Raw genomic sequence first — 18,683 nt, 5'->3', positions numbered from 1 at the left:
ATGCTTAACACGCGAAACGAAACGCCAAGACACTACTCGTCGGAGCCACTCGATTGAATGGCCATCCGATTGGATTGCCATCCCATCGAGGTGCTATCCGATCGAGGTGAAACCTATTCGACACTTGCTCCTCCTTTCCCTTTTTGGCAACCTATAAATACCCCTCCTGTCACATCACTTGATGTGAAAGCTCCCTTACTCGACCAACAGCGTTCCAAGCCTTCTTTCTCTCGATTTCTCGTGATTCTTGTAAGTTTTCAACTCAAATCTTGTACTTCTATGATCTATACGAACTTCTTCATCATTTTCTCCTTTGAATCTTAACTTTTAACCATGAAATCAGTAGATTTAAGGTGTTCTAGGGTGATGTCATCATGAAGCTCTTATGAACTTCAAGTTTTGACCTCATTCCACCAAGAACAACTCAGATCTGAAGGATTTCCACATGATTAAAAAATGTTTTCGCTTAGATCTAAACATTTTCAAAGTTAAAAGGATTGAAAGACACTTTTCGAACTTTCTTTCAACTCTTTTACACTCAATGCACTCAAAACTGATAGAATCAGAGCTCGTTCTGATCTTCTACTGATTCTTAGTGTTGTGTCGGTTCAATATCTGATTTCTATCTAAGAGACGACTGATTACGGGTTAAACATCAACAACCGTCACGAACAGTTAACTGATCGGACTAGGGTGATTCCTGTTTGATCGGATAACTTGGGTCATGATGGGGTTTCTGTTGTTTAGTGCACTGTCATACATCTCAAGCAAACCGCAAAACTCTTCAAGACCAACTGCAATCCGATCGGATTGCACTTGAGCTCCCATATTTAGTCAACGTTTCAAGACCAACTGAATGCCGAACGGATTGCCATCCGATCGAACGACCATCCGATTGGTTGACATTGGACTCCAACATTTAATAATTTTCACTATTTTCAGTTTCTAACGGGTTGCCAGCCGATCGGATTGTTATCCGATCGAGTGACAATCCTGCTGTGAACTTGTTCTCCCTAAGTGTCCTTCCAATCGGATCGCTATCCGATCGAATGACCGTTCGATCGACGACTTGAAGGGTAGAGATACTTCTCTGTTTTCAAAATGCTACAACAAAATCTTCAAAGCCATCATACACAAACACACCCTTACCAAACGAATGTCAATCCAATCGAATGACCATCCGATCGGATGACCATCCGATCGGATGACCATCCGAACAGATTGTCATCCGATCGAATGGCCAACCGATCAGATAGCCATCCGATCGGATTACCATCCGACACTTGGACACTCTTCACCGTTTTTACGCGTCGTTCATCGCTTATGCTATCGTTAACTGTTCAGGCTAATCTCTCCCAGCGCTCCCTTCAATCCAAGAGAGTGTTTACTTGTTAAACGCTATCTGTGAGTATACTCGATCCCTTTTTTGCTTTACGCACTTTTGAGTGTTACATACGTTACTTATTCAAATCACAATTGACACACAACGCAAACACTATTTACACGCTGACCGTTATTACATGTTGCGTATAATTCGATGAATGCTTGTATGTTATGTTAACACAGTGATTGTTGCCTGACACCTTAGCAACGATAGTACTATAGTTTGGACTCAGCACCTGTCGTGGACAGGGGTTGTTAAGGGCTTTACTTCACGCATCCCAGTGGGGATATGTGTTGCGCATTCTACAACTCGCAGTCACGTCTGTGGATATTTCTCTGTTGATAACCTACTAGCCTTCAGTATGTTACATGTTACATGCTGGTTATGCGTAAACGATTTCGAACTCTATTATACTATTTAGCTTGTATGCTCACCTTTACACTATGTGTATTGACCTTTATTTTAACGTATGTGACATGTGTTTAGGATGCTTGCTTGCTATTTGATGGAATCGAGTTAGGATTGAGTCTAGAAACAAACAAAAACAATTCATTTATTTTGAATCTGAGTTGTCGGAACATGTTATTTGTCTTGAGATATCTACGTCTATAATAATTAGTTTACTTGATGGGTTATGGTATGGGATATTATATTAACTATCCGGTAATTTAGTTGTTATGGATTTCTCCTGGATAATCTGTTTCACTCAGTGCCGCGCCCCGATGTTTCCGTCATCGGTTGGGGTGTGACAGTTTTCATATGGTTAACGTATCACAAAACGATGGACCAATCTGTTCGACATTTGCAATGTACCCGCGCCGCAACACGGGTGGGTCTTATTACTAGTTAATTAATAACTACAAATATAACATATATATATAGGGTAAAGTTCTTGTACAAATAATCTTAAGATACTAAACATACAAATTAAAGGAAAACTCAAAAAGACAAGGTGGCATTTTTGTAATTATCAATAACTATCAAAGTTACTCTACAAATATACCTAAAAAAACCTAACCACTCCCCCCACCCCAAAAAAAAACCTAAACCCCCCACTCCCCCCCCCCCCCCAAAAAAACCTAAAAAAACCTACCCCCCCCCACAAAACCTAAAAAAACCTAACCCCCCCCCACCACCCCCACCCCCAAAAACCTAAAAAAACCTAACCCCCCCCCCCACCCCCAAGCTAAAATGCTAAAAACTAAACCCCCCAAAAAAACCTAAAAAAATCTAAAAAAATAAAAAAAACACACAAATTATTTTATTTTATTTTTTTAACATTTTTTATTAAAAAATCGCTACTTTTAGTAGCAGCCAAAAAAAAAAATTATTTTTTTTGCTAACGAAATGTAGCGATTTTTTAATAAAAAATGTTAAAAAAAAATTGTGTTTTTAGGTATTTTTGGTTGTAACTTTGATAGTTGGTGGTAATTACAAAAATGTCACCTTGTCTTTTTGGGTTTTCCTTCAATTTGTATGTTTAGTATGTTAAGATTATTTGTATTTGATCTTTTGCCTATATATATATAGGGGAAGGTTCAAATGAAAACCACTAGTTATTGTGAAAACTCGAAAACTAATTAAAAAAAGCCAAAAAAACATACAAAATTTTTTTTTTTAATTTTTTTTTTGCAATCAAAATTTCGCAGGATTTTTAATATAAAAAAAATTTTCAAAAAAAAAAAAAATTTTTTTTGTGTAGTGCACATGTGTAATACTGCACATATGTATGTGTACTACACATGTGTATTATTACACATGTGCACTACACAAATTTTTTTTTTTTTGAAAAAAAGTTTTTTTTATATATAAAAACTAGCGATTTTTATAAAAAAAATTGAAAAAAAAAAATATTTTGTGTGTTTTTTAGGCTTTTTTTAGTTAGTTTTCGAGTTTTCACAATAAAAGTGGTTTTCATTTGAACCATCCCCTATATATATATATATATATATATATATATATATATATATATATATATATATATATATATATATATATATATATATATATATATATATATATATATATACATATATATATATATACAGGAGAAGGATTCGTTCAGAACCACCCTTTATTGCGTGAACGCAACCAAAAATACCTTAAAAAAATCTAAAAAACACTCAAAAAAAATTTTTAATATTTTTTTTAAAAAAAATCGCTATTTTTCATCACTAAAAAAGAAAAAAAATTCGAGTAACAATTATCCATGCACATGTGCATATGTATAATTTTTTTGACAAATTCCGTAATACATTACTAATATTAGACAATTGTAGTTTCATTTACACTACCATTCATATACACTGCTTTACATTAACAATATTAGAAATGCATATGTGCATCTATATGTATGAACATGTTATAACCTGTTTTGGTATACTACTTTGAATACACTTTCCCTTTCATGTATCATACCATCCATAATACACTACCATTACCTCCTACCATTCGGAATACAATACCATTACCTCCTACCATCCATAATACAATAGCATTACCAATATTTTCACTTTATTACATGTACATCAACACCCTTTATACCATCCAAACAACATATTACATCATAAAGTGACAAATATAATCAAACCATCAACCACTAGATATAAACAAAAAAAAAATCGAGTTATATTTCATCACTAAAAAAACAAAAAAAAAATCGAGTAACAATTATCCATTCACATGTGCATATGTATCATCTCTTTGACAAATTCCGTAATACATTACTAATATCAGACAATTGCACTTTTATTTACACTACCATTCATAATACACTGATTTTTACATTAACAATATTAGAAATGCACATGTGCATCTATATGTATGAACACGTTATAACGTGTTTTGGTACACTACTTTGAATACACTTTCCCTTTCATCTATCATACCATCCATAATATACTACCATTACCTCCTACCATCCGTAATACAATACCATTACCTCCTACCATCCATAATACAATACCATTACCAATATTTCACTTTATTACATGTACATCAACACCCTTTATACCATCCAAACTACATATTACATCATAAAGTGACAAATATCATCAAACCATCAACCACTAGATATAACTAACCCAAAAACATGTATATGGGCCTACTTCATCATTTAAAATCATAAACTTTTTGTACCAAAACACGTTATATCATGGTTATACATAATGATGCACATGTGCATTTTTAGTATTGGTAATGTAAAAAAGTAGTGTATTATGGATGGTAGTGTAAACGAAAGAGCATTTGTCTACTACGGGTAATATATTATGGAATTTGTCCAAGAAATTATACATATGCACATGTGCATCGATGATTATCACTTGAAAAAAAAAAAGTTTTTTTTGGTAACGAAATATAGCGATTTTCTTTAAAAAATATTTAAAAAAAATGTGTGTTTTTTAGATTTTTTAAGTATTTTTTTGTGTTCACATTGGTTCTCGCGGTTCTCGCAATAAAGGTGGTACTCGCATGAACCCTACCCCATATATATATGTATATATATATGGGAAAGTTCTATGCAAAACACTAAATATTGCGAGAACAAGCAGAACACAGTGAATCACCCATTTTTTCTATCCTAAAAACCTAAAAAGTAAATAAAAATGTTACAAATATAAGATTTATTGTTTGTTGCACTAGAATTCAAAACAAAATATGAAAAAATTTCATTTTTGTATAACCTACACATATGTAGGTTATGTGTAAGTTAAATTACCAATATGTATGTAGGTTATGTGTAGGTTAAAATCGTTGGTTTTTTTATGTATATATAATACACATATGAATGTAAGAAGCATAAAATTTAATAATTAAGTACTTTAAATCCCAAAATTTAGTATTTTAGAATTGTTCTTTTTGTTCTTGCAATAGTTAGTGTTCTGTAATGATCTTCATCCTATATATATATATATATATATAGGATTCTAGAGTGAACACTAGGTTGAGAGTGAACTGTGTGAACTAATCTGGGCCATTGGATTACATCATCTAAAGATTTTTAAACAATGGCAAGATTGTAATTATATTGTTGTAACCTCCCTTTAAATTAATTGACAGAAGAGTATTTGTGTCTTTTGTAAATTACATTTATTAAAAAAACATATAATCAAAATCCCTAAAATCTCGGTAGTTTCCGTATATACAAGATACACAACTGTTAGTGTATACAAATGTGTATAGTCTGGCTAGTATTAGTTTATACAAGATACACAAATTTTAGTTTATACATATGTGTATAGTCTCGCTAACTATCAGTTTATAATAGATACACAACTTTTAGTTTATACACATGTGTACAGTCTCGCTAACTATCAGGTTATATAAGATACACAGTTGTTAGTTTATATACATGTGTACACTGTTTTATACATCTGTGTATTATATTCAAAAATGGTTACATATGTGTATATTAACAACATATAGTATATTATGCATGCGCACGAGTAGATTCATATAAAAATTATGAAATTAATGAAAACGAAATATATCACATGTATGCAAAAATAAATAACTTCATCACATATTCAAAAAAAGAGTTAATGCCCAAAAATAATTACAATTTCAATCTCAGAGAAAATTTTCAGTATTTTTTGAAAATTATAAAAAGTTAAAACAATATATTATGATATCTATATATGGATAATAAAAGAAAAACAATATTAATGTTAAAATTAAAACAACATCTGTGTATAAAGAAATGATAGAGAAATAATTAAAAATGAGAGAGAGAGAGAGAGAGAGAGAGAAAGTTAAGAGAGGAGAAAATTAAGGGATTTTAATTAAACATACTTGGCTAATGTAATCTTTCCCTTTTAATCTAAAAAATGATCAAGGGTCAAGATTAGTTCACACAGTTCACTCTCAAGAAGTTGTTCTCTCTCTCTCTCTCTCTCTCTCTCTCTCTCTATATATATATATATATATATATATATATATATATATATATATATAATTGCGCTAAAATAAAAATCACCTCCAGTTGTAAGAACCGTGAGAACTACTTGATCCGGGGCGAGTTGGACCAATTTTTTTTCATAAACGTAGATGCGTGTATTATAAACACATTTGTAAAAATAAAAAATAAAAAAAAATGTCGTGTGTGTAGTTTTGAGCACCACAAGTTTGTGTTTACGGGTACCGTAAATTTTCCGGTAAGATTTACGGTACCCGTAAACACAAACTTGTGGTGCTCAAAACTACACACACGACATTTTTTTTTTGAATTTTTTTTTTAAAAATGTGTTTATAATACACGCATCTATGTTTATGAAAACAAAATTTGGTTCACCTCGCCCCGTACAGTGTAGTTCTCACGGTTCTTACAACTCGAGTTGGTTCTCATTTTAGCGGTCCTCTATATATATATATATATATATATATATATATATATAGATATATATATATATATATGTATATATATATAAGGGAAGGCTATAGAGAAAACCCACTTGAGTTGTGTAAACTCAAGAAACCTTTGTAAAAATCATGTAAACTCAAGAAACCTTTCTAAAAAAAATAGGAAATGTAATATACATATATTTGAACCATTTTTAAAAAATAAACACAAAAAAAACACCGAGTAGTTTTTAAAAAAAATGTTACAAATTTCAGGTTACATAATATATATGTCCAAAAAAAGTAAAATACAAATTTTCAACATTTTTTCAAAAAAAACTAGTAAGCGTTTTTTTCATTTTTTTCATAAATAGGTCCGTGTACATTTATATTACATTCTCTATTTTTTAGAAAAAATAAAAATGTTACATAGGGTTTATTTGGGTTTTCTCAACTCACATGGGTTTTCGATTTATCTTTCCCATATATATATATATATATATATATATATATATATATATATATATATATATATATATATATATATATATATATATATATATATATATATATATATATATATATATATATATATATATATATATATATCTTTAAATAATAATAATAATAAATTAATTATAATATTTATAACTACACACACGCCATACACACATTCTATCTTCTATCCTTCTCTCTTATAAACCTCTACTTCCACCGCCGCCACAACCACCCTGTCTATCTCAGTACTTGTACCTTATCTCCTCTCATTGATCCGTCATACCAAACATCATTAATTTATTATTAATTTAGATTTAAATAGAATTATTGATTTGGATGAAAATGACAACAAAAATTAAATGTTGAAGGTCCATTTACAATTTTTTTTTATTTTGGATGAAAATGGCAAAAGTGCCTAAAACTAAGGACGATTTTCGCATTTAACTTTTTTTTTTACCTTTTTTGAACATGCTATCCATAAACTTTAATAAAGTTACTATACAACCCATGAACTTTAATAATGTTTTTTTTTTCCTTTTTTAACCATCCCTAATCTTTTCACTTTTTAAATTTTAACAACAAAATTTATATTTTATTTTTTATACCTATCTTTGTGCCTTACTTATTTTATCTACCTTTTTCGACCCGTCGCGGAGCACTGATAATTACACACTACTAATTTACTTTGCTACCTTTAAACTTTAATGAACTTACCATACGTTTCGTGAGCTATCATTGTCGCCACGGGTTTTGCATCATTTATTCCCCGATCATCACGGCTGCCACTTTCAAGGAATTATCCCCATCTTTCAAATCATTCCCCTCCTTCTAGAAACCCTATTACATTCTCTCTTTCCTTTTTGGGAGTTGGACGACGGCATCAAGGTCTGGACAAGCAGCTCAAATTCTTGGTAGCTCTATTACTTCACAAAGATATCTCCCACATCTCGCACACAACTGATTCCATCATCACCGGTTAGTAAATTCTGTCATGAAAGGTTCATGCTTTCTTCGCCTGTTAGCCACTCGATAAGAGATTTCTATATTAGTGAAATGCTAGGACTGATTCTGTATGATTTGTTTTATGGGCTAAAAATCTTTTTATATAGTATAACATGCTAGATTGTTTGATGTTAATATGTTGTAGATGAATATGAAATTCATAGGATTTATGTCACGTTTCATGATAACATGTTTGGCTGAGATTTGGGGCTCATAATAAAAACAAGAACCCACATTCATCTTGGTAACATAAAATCAGTGTTGTAGAAGCAAAAAAGGAATTCTTGAAGATTGTTGCCAGGATTGAACTCTAGAACTAAAGTCTGACAACCTTAGACATTTTGGGAATTTAGACATTTGGACTGATTACAAAAGAAACATGTTGTACGGTTTGGAAACTTTGAATGATAAAGTTTTAAAAGAATCAATAAGAACTTGGTTGATATTTAAAATCTGGGTTTTTTATCCTTAATGTAACACCCCAAAAACGGATTTGATAATCAAATCACGTTAACAATAATGAACGGGTGAAATACCGTTAGTGGTAAAAATTAACCCGGTAAATATTATGATTTAAATAAATAAACCTAATATTAAATAAAAAGAGAATAAAAGCTTTTGAGGAAATAAAGTTTATAAGAGGCCCGAGTTAACGGGACTTAAAAATGAAACGGGTTATGACTTCCCCGAACCCACTAAGTAACTAGGAATATCATCCTAGTTAGTTAAGTATTGTTAAAACAATAAAGGAAACATGAAATAGTTAAACCTTTTTTTAAAAACCTTGGAAATTGAGGGATTAAAAGGGTTAAAAGTGGAAAAGGTTTTTAATTAAAACAAAAACTAAAACCAAAACATACACACACTGTGTGTTTTGGTCGATCATCATCAGGAGAAAGAAAAGGGTTCTTTCAAAAACCCTTAAAATCCACAAAATTCAACAAAATTGAAGAGGAATCAAGATAAAAATCGGGGCTTTAACTAATTTCGTGATCACCCAAGCTAGGAGATCACAAGGTATGTTGAATTTTGTTATTTGGTGATATTTTGAAATTCTGATTAACATTCATAAAACAAAATTCTGTGATGAATGTTGTATGCATGAGTGATATTGGGTTAAATTCATGTCTAGGAACAAACCCTAGTTGAAAACTTGATGTATTGGTGTTGAAAACTAGGAATTTGATAAACACCCATTTATGTGTTAAGTGGGTTTTTATAACAATGTGATGAACACATGAATTTGATTGTTAGATTGTGAAAAACTAATGTTATTATGCGAGTCTTGAATTTTGTTTATGAATGCTAAACATAAGGGTTTGATTTTGATGATTGAAACTTGGTTAGAAGTTAGTCATGAACTAGACAAAAGATGTATAAAAATCTTGCTTGCAAGGTGTTCGATAAAATGCCTAAGTGAAATCGCGCGTCTACGCGTTTGAATGTAGAACTTGATTAGATTAGGTATTCGGATGAATGCCTAATAACATGATGAAACGGGTTTCACTTATAGATGAAAACCCGTAGATTTTGCGTAATAAAAGAATAAGTGTCTTTAATAATCGAGAGCTAAGTTAACTTAGTGTTAATAATAGCATGAACTCAGATTAAATATTAGTTAAAATGGTGGCCTAAGAATAGTGCTTATCAAGTAAATGGCGAAACGCCAACATGAGTTTGTCAAACTTAGTTGCTCAATTTTATATGCTATAAGGCGGTTTGACTTTTAAAAGTCAAACCGACCTATGATAGAGTTTAGTAAGAAAAGTAGTATAAAGGTTCATAAGGCGTAAATGTTATGATCTAGAACGACAAACCTAACCACCTTGTGAATATTATATGATAGTTTTACGCTTGACAAGCTAGGTGGAGGCTTGGGAAAGAAGCGGGTCAAACGGATCGAGTATGAGGAAAAAGAGCATAATCGGATGCAAGGTAAGTAAAGCTTACACCCTTATCGTAAGATATGTATTTATTTATAGATTATAAATACGACAAGGTTATATTCAAAATATGATTTTGACACGAAATGATACGGGTCGGAACGTATCAAAAGATGAAAAACCATGTTTAATGGTAAAAATAGGTGAATTGGTAATTTGGTCATGAGATGACATAAATAAAATGAGTTTTTGAATGGCTACTTTCTAAGCAAGCCTAAACGAATAAAAATGGTAAAATGGTGATTTAGTCAAGTATAAATGGATCAAAGTTGAAGTTTAAAACGACACCAAGTGGCATGAGCCATGTTGGGCAAACGCGTAAGAAACGGATTTAAGAGACCTAACTAATTGGTGAAAAATCCGAAATGAGTTACTTAACGAAAAGGTAAAAAAATACCATTCAAATAAAAGCGCAAAATGTTTGGTCGTTTAGACCAAACGGGTCAAATGGTAATGTTGATACCATTTGACAATTAACGACTAATAAGTGTTTGTGGAGTTTTATGCACGCAGGATAAAACGGCTTATGAATTATCGATGCTATGAATTAGCAATTATTGAGACAAGGTATTAAAACGGGTCAATATGTTGATCCGAGCCAGGTACGCATAAATAAGTTTATAGTTAAAATTGCGATTTTGGTCAAATAATTAGTGAAAGTCCTTCATCGTAAAATGAGGGACTAAAATTGACCAAAAAGCCCTTGATGGGAAAACCGGGTAAACAACCCTTAGAGGTGGTTTAGGAATTTGTATCATGATTATGTAATCCTTAGATATGTAGGAAAGTTATAGGCATAAACATTCATGGGTCGAATGCCTAAATTGGGTCATTTGCGCAAAACGACTAACCGAAGGGTAAAATTGGGGGTAATGGGTTCATTATGTTAAATCCACCACAAAAATAGTTGCGGTGGATTATAAATAGTTATTTAGATATGGGAATGCGAAGTGTACAGGGGGAAGAGTGAGTTAATGCTTAAATGCACAAAATCCCCTAAATGGGTCAAAATGGATTTATGTGCATTTCTTATGAATTAGACGCGTAATTCATAAAACAAAATTTTCGAACCCGAGCTAAGAATTTTGAGTTAAATACATTGGTGTATGTAATTTGATTATTTAGAAACAAGTTGGTGGTTTTGAACTAGAACGGGTCAAAAGTCTTTATAAATCAATTTCAAGCCGAGAGCTTGAAATCTAATATTTTATGAGTTCAGATGTCAGACTTTAACTCCATATGATGGAGAATTAAATTACGATCGCATAGGAAAAAGAATCGGGCAAAACGGATTTGGTAAATTGAAAGTTATGCACATTTTTGTGCATAATAAGTTAGTTAAATGGAGCTGGGCAGATACAACTAAATGAAACAAACTTTCTATCGAAATGTATCCATCGCGCCCTGTGACAGAGAAATCATAAGCTGTGGCGCCTCGCCATGGGCTGTGGCGCCCCGCCATGGGCTGTGGCGCCCCGCGAAGGCCGAGGCCAAACCTGTCGCGGCCCGCGACAGGCTTTAGAACTGGCAAATTTTATAAATTTTGTTATTTTGAAATTCAGATTTGTTTAAACTCGTTATTTGACTATCAAAACTAACTTTTAAGTTGGTTTTGATCATAGGTAAATGTCAAGAACTCCCGGATGAAGATCAACATCAATTAAGAACCGAACACAATCAAGATACAAGCTTCCGCACATCGTTTCGTCGTTACTTTTTATCGACGAACTCAATTACATTATGTTATATAATTTTTAAATTGTAAAAGTTTTAATTTACCCGTATTTTTCAACGTATATGTAATCATAATTACATGTTTATTTTCGTAAACTATACGAAAATCGTTAAGTAATGGAAAGGGTCTTACAAGTTGGTAATCAGAGCTCAAGGTTAAAGAGTAAAGTGTGTTCGGTTCGAGGCTTGATCGCAAATCCGGTAAGTACATGTATATTAATGGTTTAGCATGATTAAAGTGTTGAGAACAACACATAGGGTTATCGTGTAATATACGTTACCTCAATTAAATGATAGATATAGTTAACGAAATTACGTGCGTTGACACGTATAGAGGAAAGCCTTGTATTTTAATACAGACGTTTATTGAAGTTGACATTACTAATCTTTGTAAATGTTTAGGTGAAGGACACTCGCATCTGAAGATGATGAGAGTTGAACAAACTGCAGATATGACGGAGGAACGGTCCGAAGTATGACGAGCAGAGCATGCTCAACAAGGACCTAAACCGCCCAACGATCGCGAACATGGTTAATGGCATGGAAAGCCTGTTAGGGCAAGCATTACCAGGTGCACATTTTAAATTAATCGCACAAATAGTAATATGCAACAAACACGTAGAGAATGACGGTTGCATATATAGGATAAAACTTGGAAAACCTGAATATGATATCTATTCAGGACGAGGTTTCCAAGAGAAATTAAATAGAAACATGTGTTATTCACGATGATGAATAACAAAGCAATAACAGGATTAGTTCATATGGAAACTTGGATGGGAGTAATTATCCAAGTGAATAATTCTCAATATAATACTATTGAGGAAAGTAGCGATCACATTAATGAATGTGATTATATAATAGTTCGATAAAAAGGAAAACATTTTATATGTTCAATAATGAAACGGGTAAAACTAATAATTGTTAAATAGCAATTGAATAAAGTTTTGCCAATTTAAATCAGTGATATAGAAAGATTAGAGGCGTTAATTACATGGGGTGTAATGTGAAAATTATAAAAAGGTCATGTGTGTCATGTGTTGATCGCTTACTCTGGCCAAGTCAGTAGTGAACACATGATACCATGAACTTCTTATGATGGACACATTTACGTCCGATGTAGTAGGGACGGGGTGAATGGGACGAATTAAAAAGGTACCCAAATGAATCAAATAAGCAAGATGTTTGATAATAAACGTAAACGCAATCCTGATGACGAAAGCATATTACGTTAGAATAACGAGCCCGAGAGAAGGGACAAAGATCAAAGTAGATGAAAATACAGACCGACTAATGCGAATGTTAAGGCATAGGAATAAAGTTTGACTGTCATAAGCGATGAAATTCACACGAACAAGTCAAACAGAATAAATAAAGAATGAGGACTTGGTTGAATAAAAGTGATGGATTTCTCTAAGACGACCAAATAAGTTAAAACGAAGTCTAAACCATATCAGAATGGTTACTTTGATGACTTCCGTAAAAATACCCGATAGATGGGTAGGATTTTGAGAATATGTGTAAACCAAGAGACGGGAACACGGATTAGAAAGTCAAAAGACTCGGATTATGAGTTATGACTAAAAGAATAATAAAATTTCGCAAATAGAATTTATTAGTGATGTTCAACTATTTCGAGGTTGAACGAGCTAAATAAAGAATGAAGTTTGACTGTCATTAGTGATAGATTTCACACGAATATGTCAAACTGGCCAAATAAAGTATAAATACTTGATAGTGTAAGTAATCGCAAATCGAATAATGGAAGCGCGAAATATTAATGAACCTATGTGATGTGTCGCAAAAGAATATAGAAAGAAAAACGCAAACTAGTGAAACAGGAGTGTTAAAAACATAGAGATAAAGAACCCGGGTAACGGGTTGTAAAGAAGTATAAGTATGAACCGGGTAATGGCAAGTGTAGAATAAACCGACGTGTAAATGACGTAAGAAGACATAGAATCGGAAGATTAGTCCAAAAGAAAACGAATGTAACCTTAGACTACTGTCAAGGTTAATAAAATTCAAGAATGAAAATGAGTGATTGTTAAACTTAAAAAGGGTGCCTTGACACCGAAAATATATTTTTTTAGAACGAAATAAGTAAGGGGATGATCTACGAGATCACCAAAACTTTTGGTAATAAGCAGTTTGAAGGTCTACGAGACCGAATAACACTCGGGTCACGAATAAAAAGAAATGAACTATAAGGGTCTCGCCAAAAAAGGGATGAATGCCTATAAAAATAGCCTACGAAGCTAAGTGAAAGAACCTACGGGTCACTTGGGTAAAGCATGGGAACTAGTTACGACTCCCGCATAAAAGAATAATGGGAAGGAATAAATTCTTGATCGTCAATTCTTTGATATACGTAATTGACATAAGTTAAAGAGAAAACGTTAGACTAATATTCAGTTTTAGTGAAAAACAACATTTAACGAATATGAATATTATGAGAGAAATTAGAAAATGGTTAATATTACTAACACCGATACGTGTAAGATGATACGTTCGAAAGAAGATTTTGATAATGAAAAGTTTATATAAACTTAAACATGACGTGATGCAATGCGATCACGGTCACAAAAGTGATATAGAATATAATCACGTAGTAACGTGAGATACGTGATAGGAGGTCATAAACTCATATAAGGCCAGAAAGGAAATATGGTATACTGAGTAACGGGGTATAAAGCAGCCGAAGACTAGTAAGTCTAGTCGTAAAGACCATTTAAGGTCAAAATAGTAATTATAACTTAATAAAAGCGCTTATCATTTCAGGATTAACGTGGAATCTGTGTGAATTATGTAAGAAAGATTTCGAGAACGAAACCTCTTTAAGGGGGTAGACTTGTAACACCCCAAAAAACGGGGTTGGTAATCAAATCACGTTAACAATAATGAACGGGTGAAATACCGTTAGTGGTAAAAACTAACCCGGTAAATATTAGGATTTAAATAGATAAACCTAATATTAAATAAAAAGAGAATAAAAGCTTTTGAGGAAATAAGGTTTATAAGAGGCCCGAGTTAACAGGACTTAAAAATAAAACAGGTTATGACTTCCCCAAACCCACTAAGTAACTAGGAATATCAACCTAGTTAGTTAAGTATTGTTAAAACAATAAAGGAAACACGAAATAGTTAAACCTTTTTTTAAAAACCTTGGAAATTAAGGGACTAAAAGGGTTAAAAGTGGAAAAGGTTTTTAATTAAAACGAAAACTAAAACCAAAATACACACACACTTTGTATTTTGGTCGATCATCATCAGGAGAAAGAAAAGGGTTATTTCAAAAACCCTTAAAACCCACAAAATTCAACAAAATTGAAGAGGAATCAAGCTAAAAATTGGGGCTTTAACTAATTTCGTGATCACCCAAGCTAGGAGATCACAAGGTATGTTGAATTTTGTTATTTGGTGATATTTTGAAATTCTAATTAACATTCATAAAACGAAATTATGTGACGAATGTTGTATGCATGAGTGATATTGGGTTAAATTCATGTCTAGGAACAAACCCTAGTTGAAAACTTGATGTATTAGTGTTGAAAACTAGGAATTTGATAAACAACCATATATGTGTTAAGTGGGTTTTTATAACAATGTGATGAACACATGAATTTGATTGTTAGATTGTGAAAACTAATGTTATGATGCGAGTCTTGAATTTAGTTTATGAATGCTAGACAAAAGGGTTTGATTTTGATGATTGAAACTTGGTTAGAAGTTAGTCATGAACTAGACAAAAGATGTATAAAAATCTTGCTCGCATGGTGTTCGGTAAAATGCCTAAGTGAAATCGCGCGTCTACTCGTTTGAATGTAGAACTTGATTAGATTAGGTATTTGGATGAATGCCTAATAACATGATGAAACGGGTTTCACTTATAGATGAAAACCCGTAGATTTTGCGTAATGAAAGAATAATGTGTCTTTGATAATCGAGAGCTAAGTTAACTTAGTGTTAATAATAGCATGAACTCAGATTAAATATTAGAAAAAATTGTGGCCTAAGAATAGTGCTTATCGAGTAAATGGCGAAACGCCAACATGAGTTTTTCAAACTTAGTTGCTCAATTTCATATGCTATAAGGCGGTTTGACTTTTAAAAGTCAAACCGACATATGATAGAGTTCCGTAAGAAAAGTAGTATAAAGGTTCATAAGGCGTAAAGGTTATGATCTAGAACGACTAACCTAACCACCTTGTGAATACTATATGATAGTTTGACGCTTGACAAGCTAGGTGGAGGCTTGGGAAAGAAGCGGGTGAAACGGACCGAGTATAAGGAAAAAGAGCATAATCGGATGCAAGGTGAGTAAAGCTTACACCCTTATCGTAAGATATGTATTTATTTATAGATTATAAATACGACAAGGTTATATTCAAAATATGATTTTGACACAAAATGATACGGGTCAAAACGTATCAAAAGATGAAAAACCATGTTTAACGGTAAAAATGGGTGAAATGGTAATTTGGTCATGAGATGACATAAATAAATTGAGTTTTTGAATGGCTACTTTCTAAGTAAGCCTAAACGAATAAAAAGGGTAAAATGGTGATTTAGTCAAGTATAAATGGATCAAAGTTGAAGTTTAAAACGACACCAAGTGGCATGAGCCATGTTGGGCAAACGCGTAAGAAACGGATTGAAGAGACCTAACTAATTGGTGAAAAATCCGAAATAAGTTACTTAACGAAATGGTAAATAAATACCATTCAAATAAAAGCGCAAAATGTTTGGTCGTTTAGACCAAATGGGTCAAATGGTAATGTTGATACCATTTGACAATTAACGACTAATAAGTGTTTGTGGAGTTTTATGCACACAGGATAAAACGGCTTATGAATTATCGATGCTATGAATTAGAAATTATTGAAACAAGGTATTAAAACGGTCCAATATATTGATCCGAGCCAGGTACGCATAAATAAGTTTATAGTTAAAATTGCGATTTTGGTCAAATAATTAGTGAAAGTCCTTCATCGTAAAATGAGGGACTAAACTTGACCAAAAAGCCCTTGAGGGGAAAACCGGGTAAACGACTCTTAGAGGTTGTTTAGGAATTTGTATCATGATTATGTAATCCTTAGATATGTAGTAAAGTTATAGGCATAAACGCTCGTGGGTCGAAGGCCTAAAATGGGTCATTTGCGCAAAATGACTATCTGAAGGGTAAAATTGGGGGTAATGGGTTCATTATGTTAAATCCACCACAAAAATAGTTGTGGTGGATTGTAAATAGTTATTTAGATATGGGAATGCGAAGTGTAAAGGGGGAAGAGCGAGTTAATGTTTAAATGCACAAAATCCCCTAAACGGTCAAAATGGATTTATGCGCATCGCTTATGAATTAGACGCGTAATTCATAAAACAAAATTTTTGAACTCGTGCTAAGAATTTTGAGTTAAATACATTGGTGTATGTAATTTGATTATTTAGAAACAAGTTAGTGGTTTTAAACTTGAACGGGTCAAAAGTCTTTATAAATCAATTTCAAGCCGAGAGCTTGAAATCTAATATTTTATGAGTTCAGATGTCAGACTTTAACTCCATGTGATGGAGAATTAAATTACGATCGCATAGGAAAAAGAATCGGGTTAAACGAATTTGTAAATTGAAAGTTATGCACATTTTTGTGCATAACAAGTTAGTGAAAATGGAGCTGGGCAGATGCAGCTAAATGAAACAAACTTTTTATCGAAATGTGTCTGTCGCGCCCCACGACGGAGAAGTCATAAGTTGTCGCGCCCCGCGAAGGCCGAGGCCAAACCTGTCGCGGCCCACGACAAGCTTCAGAACTGGCAAATTTTATAAAGTTTGTTATTTTGAAATTCGGACTTGTTTAAACTCGTTATTTGACTATCAAAACTAACTTTTAAGTTGGTTTTGATCATAGGTAAATGTCAAGAACACCCGGATGAAGACCAACCTCAATGAAGAACCGAACACGATCAGGATACAAGCTTCCGCACGTCGTTTCGTCGTTACTTTTAAACGACGAACTCAATTACATTATGTTGTATTATTTTTAAATTATAAAAGTTTTAATTTACCCGTATTTTTCAATGTATATGTAATCATAATTACGTGTTTGTTTTCATAAACTATACGAAAATCGTTAATTAATAGAAATGGTCTTACACTTAATCATGAAAGAATGAGTGTGTTCACTGTTTGGGTAAATGAAGCCGCACACTCCTGTGATGTACAACTTATTCTGCGTGATGTACAAGCATAGGCAGCAAGTGGCACACTAGGTGTCCCATGAGAACCGGACACTAGTAAGCATACAAGCTGTTATGGGTGATTTTCTGCTCATATATCCTGAATAATATTCTGACTATTTTTCCTTTGTTGTGATCAGGATACCGGATCAGGATATGGGTAACATCCTGATACAGTATCCTGGTAGTAACTAATTAACTCACGTGCAGATTAAATGGTGCAAGTCTCTAACGTTCAAATGGACTTCTTCTCCACAAGACTCGGGCAAATCTGTTAGATTATGGACATTGAAGCCGGAAGACGTGGACTACAACGTTCACAAAGGAAATATTCCATATATCCTGAATTTATTGGCTAGTTAGTTAGTTTCTTTTTACTATAAATAGATTGATCGGATCAGATAAGAACACACACAATCTCTCGAACTCTCTTTCTCTCTAGCTGCAAACACTCACAACACACTTACACTTGTATTGAAATCACATTTTAACACTTAGTTGATCCGCATCATATCCTGCACTGTATCCTGACATTTGAAGTAATAAGAAGAA

At 32.8% G+C, this 18,683-nt stretch overlaps 1 long non-coding RNA gene across 1 annotated transcript; it reads left to right on the top strand.

Annotated features, from left to right (window-relative positions):
- The first annotated feature begins 15,161 nt into the window (after positions 1 to 15,161).
- LOC110882554 lies at positions 15,162 to 18,054 on the top strand. Its single transcript, XR_002560128.1, has 3 exons — positions 15,162 to 15,296; positions 16,126 to 16,214; positions 17,804 to 18,054. It is a non-coding gene; the product is annotated as an uncharacterized LOC110882554 (long non-coding RNA).
- The last annotated feature ends 629 nt before the right edge of the window (positions 18,055 to 18,683 follow it).

This window comes from Helianthus annuus, chromosome 10 (assembly GCF_002127325.2).
Source record: "Helianthus annuus cultivar XRQ/B chromosome 10, HanXRQr2.0-SUNRISE, whole genome shotgun sequence".
Lineage (NCBI taxonomy): Eukaryota > Viridiplantae > Streptophyta > Magnoliopsida > Asterales > Asteraceae > Helianthus > Helianthus annuus.
Note: the sequence above shows the minus strand (reverse complement) of the source record. Positions and strands in the feature narration are given on the sequence as shown.